The 11,751-nt window shown below is 37.3% G+C and overlaps 1 long non-coding RNA gene and 1 pseudogene across 1 annotated transcript; both read right to left on the bottom strand.

The window, feature by feature from the left end:
- Window positions 375-2,160, bottom strand: LOC107628174 (annotated as a pseudogene).
- On the bottom strand, window positions 10,277-11,657 carry LOC110268720. The gene is made up of 2 exons (XR_002357126.1): window positions 11,609-11,657; window positions 10,277-10,395 (listed from the first exon to the last, which is right to left on the bottom strand). It is a non-coding gene; the product is annotated as an uncharacterized LOC110268720 (long non-coding RNA).

Genomic DNA, 11,751 nt, shown 5'->3' with positions numbered 1-11,751 from the left:
CGGTAGCGTCCCGGTGACTGAAAATTTTGGTCAATTGTACGAGAGACGTTCGGCGATGGTTTCTTAGAAAAGAGGTTGCGTGAAAGGGTTTTGGTATTGGGTTTCTCTAATTTGAGATTAACAAATGTTTTCCATAAACCCCACATTAAATCTAATTAAGCCATATAAATTTATTTTAATTTTTTTTTTTAATTTGTGTTGGTAATAATTGATAGATTCTCCCTTGATAACGTATACTTTTTCATATAATAATTAAGACAAATCAAAGAAGAAAATATCCGATTCCTACTAAAAAAAATAGTATCAAAACTAGTAATACGGGCCTAACTAGATCATTTATGCATTTAAATCGGTCAATAGCAGTCAAACCCATTGAAAATTCGCACTTCCACAATAGATTAATGCTCCACGTTATCCTTGTCTATGCACATAGCCAAATTGAATGGAGGCACTAAGATTGACCTATTTTCCTTGCTACAAAAATGGATGGACATGGTAGCACTCTTCATCAGAGCCATTTAAGTCTTGCAAATGTCAAATAGCCTGTGTGACCTCTAGCTTCGCCACAAGGTCTAGCCATAACGGAAGAAACAATACTGTCCGGCGCATAGCTTCCATTTAAGTGTTTCGCATGATCGCTGTACTTGCTCAACGCATGGGGAGAACGAGCACAATGTACCATCTTGTTTTAACATTTTTGCAGCCGAAGGAATAGCAAGCCGCGGTTGGGGTAGATCCAAAAATACGGCATCAGCCAAGCCAACAAATTCACTTGGAAATCCCTCGCCCTGAATATCCCTTACTCTCACACTGATTAAGCTGCTTAGACCTGTCCTCTCAAAATCATCCCTATGATGAAGAAAATAAATCAAGTAAACATATGAGACAGGAATGGTTCTATATTCCGCACAACCCTTTGTCAAGAACTTACTAGTAATCTACAGAGTCTAACTATCAACACGTTTCAAAATCGACTTTTTCAGCCATTCAAGAAAGCTAAATCCTGTTAAGTAGAGTCCTACCAATCCAACTAAACATCAACTTATGCATACAGAATGGCAATGAGAGTGAACATTGGAATATTTCTTCACCGGGATGTAAATGTTCACAAATGTACAATCATGAGGTAAGAAAAGGCAAAAATATATGAACACACAGAAGAATTTGTTTGTTACCTGGCCGATCCAGCTCGTTGCTCATGGAAGTCAAACGTATGGGCAACAGCCCTTGCAAGTGAAGTAGTTAAAGATCCACTTCCAGTGCTAGATTCAAGAACCAAGCAACCAGGAACAACCTCCAAGTACATGATAACAAAGCTAATATCCGCAATATAGAGAATCTGAGTCCTGTGGCTTAACAAATATACAAAACCACCCTTATTGCTGAATACTTTAGACCCAAATGGCTTCCTATCCATTCTGAATGCTTAAAGACACCGAATCGATTCTGCAGTATAGTACTTTCAGACACGGTTACGGCCTTCAAGGTTGTCATGCCTTTCATAAACTATAACCAAATCACCATTGCTAATCAATCGATTGAAAGATAATTTTTTTGCAGGATCAATTGCCAGCATCTTAAAAGTCCTCAAGAATCTTTCAACAAAATCACAAGGAACAATTATCTGTAATTCATGAAAGGGAAAAAAACCAATAATGCACATTGAATTATTTGGATGTAACTACAATTTAAACTTACTGCATTTAACTCAGTCCAAAAATTCATACATGAGTTTTGAACATAAAACACTAATGAAAGTTACCAACTTGAAATTAAATAAAAGCGTGAACTTTTCTCATAGAAGGAAAACCAAATAAGGAAACAGAGGCAACTAACTGATGATGGAGCAAGCTCTAATCTTTACTTGTCAAGGTGAAAACATTATGGACCGAATTGATGGATTCACAAGTTGGGTATCAGAGCTTTGGAAATTACTACCATTTGGGAATGGGAATGAAGGACCAACAGCAGCACTGGTTTAACACAAACAAAAACTGATGAGTGATGAGGGGGTTTAACCTGGGCTGTGGTTGGATTGATGGTTTTGGAAAGAGGAGAATGAGATAAAGAGATTATAACAGGATTTTAAAGTAATCTGTAAATAGCACTCCCTAGATCATTAAATGGATGACAAAGTTATTTCAACTTTGTTAACGATAAAAATACCAAAATATTTTAGAAGCTACAAAAACATAATTATAATAAAATAATATATAAAATTATAAATTTTAATTTTAAAATAAACCAAACGTAGTTTACGTTTTGGATTTTTTATTTTTTATTTTTAGTTTTATTTTAGGCTAAGCGTTTTGGAGGTTAGAAAATTCAAAATTTTTTGAAGTTTACAAAACGCAAATTGCGTTTTATTAGTGTCAAAAAAATTTTCTTAGCCTCAAAACGCAGGTTACATTTTGTGGCTCATTTTTTTATATATGAAAAAAATATTGATATTACACAAAAAAAATAGATATTTATACAATATTTACACTGCTATGATGTTAGTATAAATCGCAAGTTACGTGGCACCGAATTCGATGGTCCCAGAACGTTTGGACCATTAAATGGTCCCCTAACAAAATATGTTTTTTAAGTTTTTTAATAACTAATAAATAGTCCTTATCTAATTTTAATTACAAATTAACCCCATATATTTTATTTAATCATAAAAACTATTTTTTATTTTATAAATTATTATTTTATCATTAATAAACAATAAAAAATAAAAACAATAACGAATTAGATATTCCATTGATCGTAATAAACATTTTGGCTATTCCAATCGATTAAAAGATTATATTTGATCTGTGACGTTCGTCCAAGACTGTGAAATCGTGTTTCTTTAAAAATCAATCGATTTGATTATCAAAACAATCGATTGAATTTCAGGTTTCCCATAACTCAATCGATTGGACTACAGGTTGTTATCACAAAACAATCGATTGAAAATTGTAAAGCAGCATGGTTTTCACAAAAATCAATCGATTGGTCATATTACCCAATCGATTGAACAATAACTAAAATGTAGATTTTTAATAATTCAATCGATTGCTTATACTACTCAACCGATTGAATGCTTCAAATTGAAAGAATAAGCATATCAAGTATAGTTCATCTGTGCTGCTGAGAAGTTTTGAGGGATAGAAGTCCGTCTGCATGCACCAAATCGTAGGTTCTAGGGTACGTTGGAAAAGTCTCACACCTAGGAACAACAAAAGATCATACATATAAGAAAATAGGAGTAAACCCCATAATGGTCCTTCAAATTGAGCCCGTGCACCAATGTTTTGACTTTCGAAATGCTCTAATTGCACCCTTCAGATTGAGCTCCGTGCGAAATCCTTGTCCCTCCACCCAATTCCGGCGTGACTCAGCAGCCGGAGCGCTGAGCTGGCAGTTCCACCACCTCCACGTGGGCTTCATCACCCTCCACCATCACCATCGTTCCTCCTCTCCTCCCAACGGAGCCAATACCCTTCTCTCTTCTTCCAATCCTCCTTTCCTTTCTCCCTTCCTCAAGCATTGCAGCCCTTTCCTTCTCTCAGTTCACCAGCCTTCAGATCACTACCTTAGAACCACCGCCGCAACCCTTTCTCTTTTCTTCTTCCTCTCTTCTTTTCTCTTCTTCCTCAAGCTTGGAGAATATTTCTATACACTTTCAGCAACAATCAGAGTCCAACAAACTAAAGAAGCCACGCCCGCCCAACCTTCTTTCTTTCTTCTCTTCTTCTCTGAAACCCAGCCCAACCCGCAGACCTCCACACCAACCTTCCGTCCGTCCGTCCATTCCTACCGCCGGCGACCACCGTCGCTGACCCTCCCTCCTCCCTTCTTCCTTTTCTTTCTTTCCTATTTCTCCATTTCTTTCCTCCTGTACGCAACACCCCTGTTCGTGGCGCCACCTCTGTCTGCACCTTCCAGTTCCGGTGAAAACCACCAGTGGCGGCGAAACTCTGTGCCGCTACGACACTACCTTCGCTCCTTACGCTATCTTCTTTTTTCACTCCTCAACGCAGGTTCCATTCCATCCTCTGTGTCTGTTTCTTTTTTTTCTAATTATTTTTTTTATTTCAGTGCCTTTTGATTCTGCTTTTACTGATCTTGTTAGACTTAGGATAGTTGATTATTTGTGTTTCTGGACTGAATGTGTATTGGCTGGTTGAAATTTTTGGGTTGATTGACGCTTACATTAAACTGAAATTACTGTTTATGAATCCTGCATACAACCTGTTCGATAAATTGCCTGAAAGTTAAATCTTATGTCTGATCATCATAGGCTTCAAATTTTGTTTCCATTTGGCATTGTAACTCAGAGAAGAAGGCAAACCGAAATGTGAGGAAGGAGAGGAGGGTTAGTCATCATGGGTGATGGAAATGACAAGGAGAAGTAGACGAGGGGAGGACACCGGCAGAGTAGTGGTTGCAGCAGCTATTGCGGTAGCAGTAATTCGGTGATGAGGAACAAAGATGAAGGTACCCGGCTCTTTAGCTGAGAAGAGGGAATGGGTGAGGAAGATGTGGTGGCGCTAGGTAAAGGCTGGAGGTGATGGTGGTGGCGATGGAGATGCTGGAAGCTGCGATAGGGCTAGGGTTCGGTGCGTGGAAGAGGGTGATGAAGATGGCAGATTGGCGGCGACAGTAAGCTCGGGCCCAGCAGAAGTGGTTCACCAGGAAAAAAGCTCGACGACTCTGGACCTGATGGGGAAGGAGAGGATAGAGGGAGGAGGTTGGACGCGGTAGTCGCAGATGGTGGAGGCTATGGTGGCTCGCGGTGGTGGTTCAGCCTTAGGCCAATGGAAAGAGCTACAATGCTTGAGAAAGGGAGAAAGGGAAAGGAAAATTGGAAGAGAGAAGGGTAATGGCTCCAATTGGAAGAACAATGGTGATGGTGGAAGGTGATGAAGCCCACGTGTAGGTGGTGGAACTGCCAGCTCAGCGCTCCGGCTGCTGAGTCACACCGGAATTGGGTGGAGGGACCAGGATTTCGCACGGAGCTCAATCTGAAGGGTGCAATTAGAGCATTTCAAAACTCAGGGGTAACATTAATGCACGGGCTCAACCTGAGGGACCATTATGGGGTTTTACTCAAGAAAATAGTAACACTTATTCACAAAATCATAATAGTAGTTGATAATTTAATATATCCTTGCACCCAACCTTACCACCAATAATAATTAAGTAGAATTTCTTCTATATGCTTATGCCTATATTCCCCAAGAATTCTTGACTTGCACAGCATCATTAATTATTAAGCTTTTACACCTTTATTAACATATATTTTTTTAACCAATGTCGTCGATCTCAATTATGTAAGTCTTTAAGAATACTTTAACCTTAGTGTGAATGTTATGGTGACCACGAAAGAAAAAGGAAAAATTGAATAGGTATGTATATCCTCAATTCTTTCCATTAATAGTGGATTATCAATCAATTCTTTCAATTTGAAGCATTCAATCGATTAAATTATTAAAAATCCACATTTTAGTCATTGTTCCTGGACGAACGTCACGGATCAAATATAATCTTTTAATTGATTGGAATAGCCAAAATGTTTATTACGATCAATGGAAGATCTAATTCATTATTATTTTTGTTTTTTTATTGTTTATTAATAATAAAATAATAATTTATAAAATAAAAAATAATTTTTATGATTAAATAAAATATATGGAGTTAATTTGTAATTAAAATTAGATAAAAACTATTTATCAATTATTAAAAAACTTAAAAAACATGTTTTGTTATGGACCATTTAATGATCCAAACGTTCTGGGACCATCGAATCTGGTACCAAATTAAGTTTTATATTTGTACCTTTTTTTTTTTAACAACATAAAAAGTAGGTTACGTTTTATTTTTAAAAAAAATTTGAAATAAAACCTGCAAAAGCGTAAGTTACGTTTTGCATTTTACTATTTTTTAATAATAATCAAAACGCAAGTTACATTCTAGTAGTAATAACAACAACAACAACAACAACAACAACAACAACAACAACAACAACAACAACAACAACAACAACTTGTTGTAGTGCTAATAACAATAATAATAATAGTAATATAATAATATTGATAATACTAGCATGCCTTAGCCAACTCTTTGTAGGGGTTTTTTCTTTTTTCCTTATGTTAAAACGCAAGTTGCGTTTTGGTTTTTTATTTTTTTTTTGTTTCTAATAAAACGCAGGTTGTGTTTTGCAATACTATAAATTTATATTTCCTCAGTGGGTCGTCCATCTCTTTATAGTTGTATCGTGAAACACGACACAACGATCTGTATAAGTGTGCCAGACTGGCTGTCCCCAACTGTATTCCGAAATCCGGTGAAAATTTCGAAGTAGCGGTAGAAACTTCGAGTTCAATAAAGTGGTGGACTTATCCGGAAACACTACTGTTCCGAGCACACAGAAAATGTGCGCCCAGACGTACCGCTCAACAGACTCCTGAGTGTCACAAGGCTCAGTGTCTCTGCACCTCCGGACCCATGCGAGATTAACCTTCCCCAACACGTGATCTTGAGGACCGGGCTCCCGACCAAAACAGGAAATGCAGTTCTCCACCAAAAATTAGTGACTGCTGTCTAATCTACCGGTAACAGCCTTCCCATTAATCGGGAGACCAAGAATATAGCTTACATCTTCCAACGTCACTATCACTTCACCAACCGAAAGATGAAATGTGTGAGTCTCCGGCCTCCAACGTTCCACCAAGGCACTCAGTAGTGCAGCATGACCTCTCATTTCGCCTACTCGCAAAATATGTTGAAACCCAGTCAATGCTAGTGTCTCTGCTGCTACGTCGTTAAAGGTATCTGACGAATCAAGTTTTCTGAGCAACAAATTCCTGATAGCTTACAATAAGTAAAATGATTAAAGAACATAAAAATAAATATATTTATTTATCGTAAATTTAAAAAAAAATTACTCACCAATTGAGGATGATTCAAATATTCAATAATGTGTTCTTCAGATAAAGTAAAATTACGAACTATTTTTCTTTCTTCACTATATAAAGCCCCAAACCTTCACTAATTCTTCTTCCTCACAAACTTACTCTCTTTCACTCTTAATCCCAACCCTTTCACTCTCAAAACTCACTCACAGCATATAACATGAAAGGGAAACTGAAACTCTCGTGGCCTGCGTTTTGGTTTTATAGGCAGGCTCCACCACTCTCTTTTACACGTATGACACATGCAAGTAGGGAGACTGCCAAACGCAGGTTGCGTTTTGCTGTGCATCTGCCAAACGCATCTTACGTTTTGGAGGTTCGAGGTGTTGGCATGCAAGGAGCACAGAAACACGTTTCAAAGCTGGGTTCTCCTCCTATGCCAAACGTAAGCTGCGTTTTGCAGTGCATGCAGCCTTTTTGAAGTCATTTCAGTCAAAAACGTAATTGCGATTTGCAGATTACTGAATTCACCAGTTCCACATTTGTAGATTACTCACCATGCTGCACATCACGTTTTTAACTTTTATAAATAAATTAATTTCTGATATTCTAGTAAATCTTAAAAATACACAAATTAATCTAATGACCAACAAAATCCAATAACAAGAACAACTAGGCAGCAATTAACATAAGTCAATAACAATATAGCAAAAAATTTAATAACACTTCACACAACATCAATTAAGTGATTAACAACTTAACAAATCAACAAAGATATTAGTCTGTTTGGTCCCAGAAATTTCTAATACTCATCAAAACAGCCATGATTTTTGAAAATGATAAAATTGGTCCCTGAAATTACAAATTGCGAATATCTTTCGCCCTTAATTCAAATGTCGTTAACACGGTGCTGACTGTTGACATGGAGCACTAAAGTGTTAGCTTGGCATTCCCAATAGTAAGGTGGCATGGTTAAGAATTCGGATCAAATAGTCGTCCCAAATTGGTTAATTGGACTCATTTTAGCCTCTCCATTAATATAAAATCAATTAACCAAATGAATTTAGGCACCCAATGGATCATATTGAAATCTTAGATATGTCACCTTAATGTCAAGCTAACACTTTGTCAGCACAATATTAAATTAACGGGAGAAGAAAATTCAAATTTGTAAATTTAGGAGCAATTTAGTACTTTTCAAAAAGCCAGGACTGTTTAATTTCCCATCCCCATAGAAAAAATTTTCCGCCATCGAAATTCTATTCAGAGCGATCTTCACGGGATTCTCGCTTCCTGAAAATTTTTGACACCCCTAACTGTATAGGTGTATTTTTGTTGCTGCAACTAAAATTTTGCAACGTGGTATTGGTTAGTTGCTTGTATAAACTATATTATAATTGTTATTGCTGCTTCATTCCTTAGGTTCAGAATTATTGTGGTTTTTCCCCCAAATAATTCACATGTGAAGTAGAGTATACATATATCATAATTGGAATTCGTCGCTTTGTCTCTTAAAATCAGAAAGATAGCTGTAATTTAATTCGATCCATCTAGTATTTGAGAATTATGTTTCGTGAGATGTTCTTCTTGTGATATCCATTTATCACTTTTTGGATTGGGCAAACGCGAAGCAGAAGCTATTTCACTTTATGTTAGTTTGGTACTTGATGTTATTTTAGAAGTAGAAGTCATTTTGGAGTGAAATCAGTTTTACATCTTATTAGTTTGGTGCTTGTTGACTGAACTAGATTGGTAGAAAAATTTTCACTTAAAACTGTAATTATATTTTAGGATGTATATTTATAATTTATTTATTATTTTATTCTAAAACGGTTTTTTAATTGAATTACGGTTAGACCAGTTAAACTAGTAAACTAGTGAATTAGTGACTAAAGCGGTTCAATAACCGATTCGGTTCTCAAAACTTTAGTTTAAAGTAAACCAACATCGTTTCATGAGAACCAGCTCAGTCACAATACGGTCCGACTGGCCGATTCAACTGTTCGAGTCCGATTTGTGGATAGTGGTTTTGCTTGGCAAATCAAACCGTTTAAGCTGTCGGCTCAAGGTTGAACCAATTAGACCGGCCAGTCCGCTCTAGTTTTTAGAACCATGGTGAGCAAAGTTAATCATTTAACAATTAAATCTGAGTAGTACTAGCAGAATCCTAAACGAAAAAGCAAAGAATGAAGAACGAAAAAAAAAAAAAAAAACCAATCTAAGTAGCAGAATCCTAAACCGAAGAACAAAGAATAAAGAACAAAAAAATGAAGCAACCAATCTGAGTTGCAGAATCCTAAACCCTTGTTCTAACTTCTAAGCAGTCTGAGCTGAAGGGCAGAAGTGCGACGGAGACGAAAGCCAGACGACGAGAACGATGACGGACAGTGGCAGTCCTGCGGCTGAGCAAACGAAGAGCAGACTCGAAGAGGCCGAGCTTGAGGAAGAAGCTGCGATTGGTGAGTTGGGGTCTTCGAGCACCATGACCAGGCAAAGACGATGGTACCTGAACACGACAGACAACGACAGGAGAGTGACGGACGACGGCAGGAGTGCGACGGAGCACCAGGTATTGACACCGAGCTCGAGGAAGAAACTGTGACGAACGAGACGGTGGCAATCCTTGCATCAGTCCATGCGACAATGGTGCCTGGGCGCAATGGACAGCAGCAGCCCTTGCGGTAGTGGTGGAGAAGCTAGGGTTTCTCACTTTCAAGCTTTAGCTTTCTTTCTGTTTTGGGGAGAAGTGGAGAAGGGAGAATGCATTCTCAACTTACCGTTTCCTTTTTTTAATTTCAAAAACGACGTCACTTTATGTAAACCTCCCAGGTCTCGGTTCGGTCCGATCGGTCAATTTCTGGCCAGTTCTACAGTCTTTTATTATTGTGGTTTTTCTATTTCAACCGAACTGCAAAGGCATCTAGTTTCCAGTCGAACTGCTTCGACCAGCCGGTCCAGTCCGATTTTTCAAAACCATGATCTTGATAGAGAGATAGAGAGAGAGAGAGAGAGAGAGAGAAAGAAAGAAAGAGAGGAAATTACACGTAAAAGAAGAAGCTGCAACACGGTCAACGGAAGATGTGATGCTGTCAGTGGAAGCTGTTGTAACATCCTCACTATCAGAAGTCACGCTTCCGGCTGCGCTACTCTGATAGCAAGGAGTATTACGACTACTTTACATACTAAATACTAAAATAGGAGCCTGTGACTCGATACTGTATCGCTGATTTCCTTGAAAACCGAAAATAAACACTTTATCTTAAGAAAAATACAAACAGGCATAGATTCATATACAAGTCTCCTTACATAATAACTCATAATATAATATACATATAAAACATACAATTCCTATCCCTCTTACAAACTTGTAATAACAAAGATGAGGGAACAAAATAATCTAATTAATACAACAACATATCAACCAAACGTAATATAACTCTTCTTAACGCTTCTTCATCCGATTCCTGAAAAGGTAAAGCTGTAGGGGGTGAGAACCTAACCACACGGTCTCACCACGCAGTTTCAAAGTTGTCATAAGAAGATATTCAATAAGAAAACTGTTTTCAGATTCTGTGATTATCATTGTCTTATAAATACTTCTAAAAGAATCCAATAGCTAATCGTTTAAAACCTTTTCAAAGAGGCAGTGTTTAACATTTTCCGAAATTCAAAGTCTTTCCTTTCTCGTAAGCAAATCTCAATCAGAAACCAACCACACAATCAAACAACACAGTCATTAATTCAGCACCAAGGTTTATTCTCAAATGTAGCACGCCAGGACAAACACAGGCAAGACAGACAAGGAAAGCACAAGTAGGTAGCAGTTACAGCAAATAATTCAAGTAGCAGTTAAGAACAGTTTAGCAATTAGGAAAACCAAAATAAGTTCAAACCCAAGCAAAGCATACAAATGCATATGATGCATGCCTGTCCTATGGCTGATGAGGCTCATCTGTCGGTTATCCAGCCAACCCGACAAGTCTGAGTTATTCATCAATATCTAAGCAATTCTCAATATCATCATCATTCGTCAATCCATATCTCATTTTCCAAATTCATTCAAAAATCATATTTCAAATCAATCCTCATCATCCTTCTTTCCGTTTCGTTCACTAACAATTCTCAATCCAAAACATAACTTTATCTTTGATAAATGTAGTCTTAAATCGTATAATGCTCAAAATTAACCCTTTTAAAATAACTACTTCAAATGAAACTTCTAATTATATAAAATTTCGGCAGCATCTCCTCTAAAACTCGGATTTTGCCACCCTTTTCGGGTCCCATCCAAACATTTCTCAGACCTTTCCAAAACCTCAATCATTTTCCAAGATTCGGCTAGTTCCAATATCAAATAATTTTCAAAGCGAATCAGTGCCCACAATAAATCTCTTTTTAAAATCAAACCAGCTCAAATACTAAATCATTTATAAAGTCACTAACTCAAAATTAAACCATTTCCAAAGCCAATTCCTTTACATCATCAAAAATAGCTTCAAAACCAAGAAAAGCCATTTTTCATAATAATCAACTAAATAACATTTCAAACTAATTTCTTTTCAGCAATCACAAACTACTCAAGCAGTCAAGCAGTCAGTCATTCAGTCCAGCAAACAACCACATTTAGAAGACAATTATAATCACAGGCATATGTTCTCTCACATTAATATCTATTTATCACAACTCTGTAATATAAATTAGATTTTAAGAAAAATCCCTACCTCGACTCGTCGAAACCATAACTCAAAACGCACCAACGAAACCATTTCTCTTAACCCGAAACCAACAGCAACCACAGACTCAGTCCCTGATCACTTTTGCAGCACTCACAGCAACTTAAAAGCGACGTGTAACGCTCAAAACA

The sequence above is a fragment of the Arachis ipaensis genome, chromosome B02 (assembly GCF_000816755.2).
Source record: "Arachis ipaensis cultivar K30076 chromosome B02, Araip1.1, whole genome shotgun sequence".
Lineage (NCBI taxonomy): Eukaryota > Viridiplantae > Streptophyta > Magnoliopsida > Fabales > Fabaceae > Arachis > Arachis ipaensis.
The sequence above is the reverse complement of the archived record's forward strand: the minus strand, read 5'-3'. Positions and strand labels throughout refer to the sequence as shown.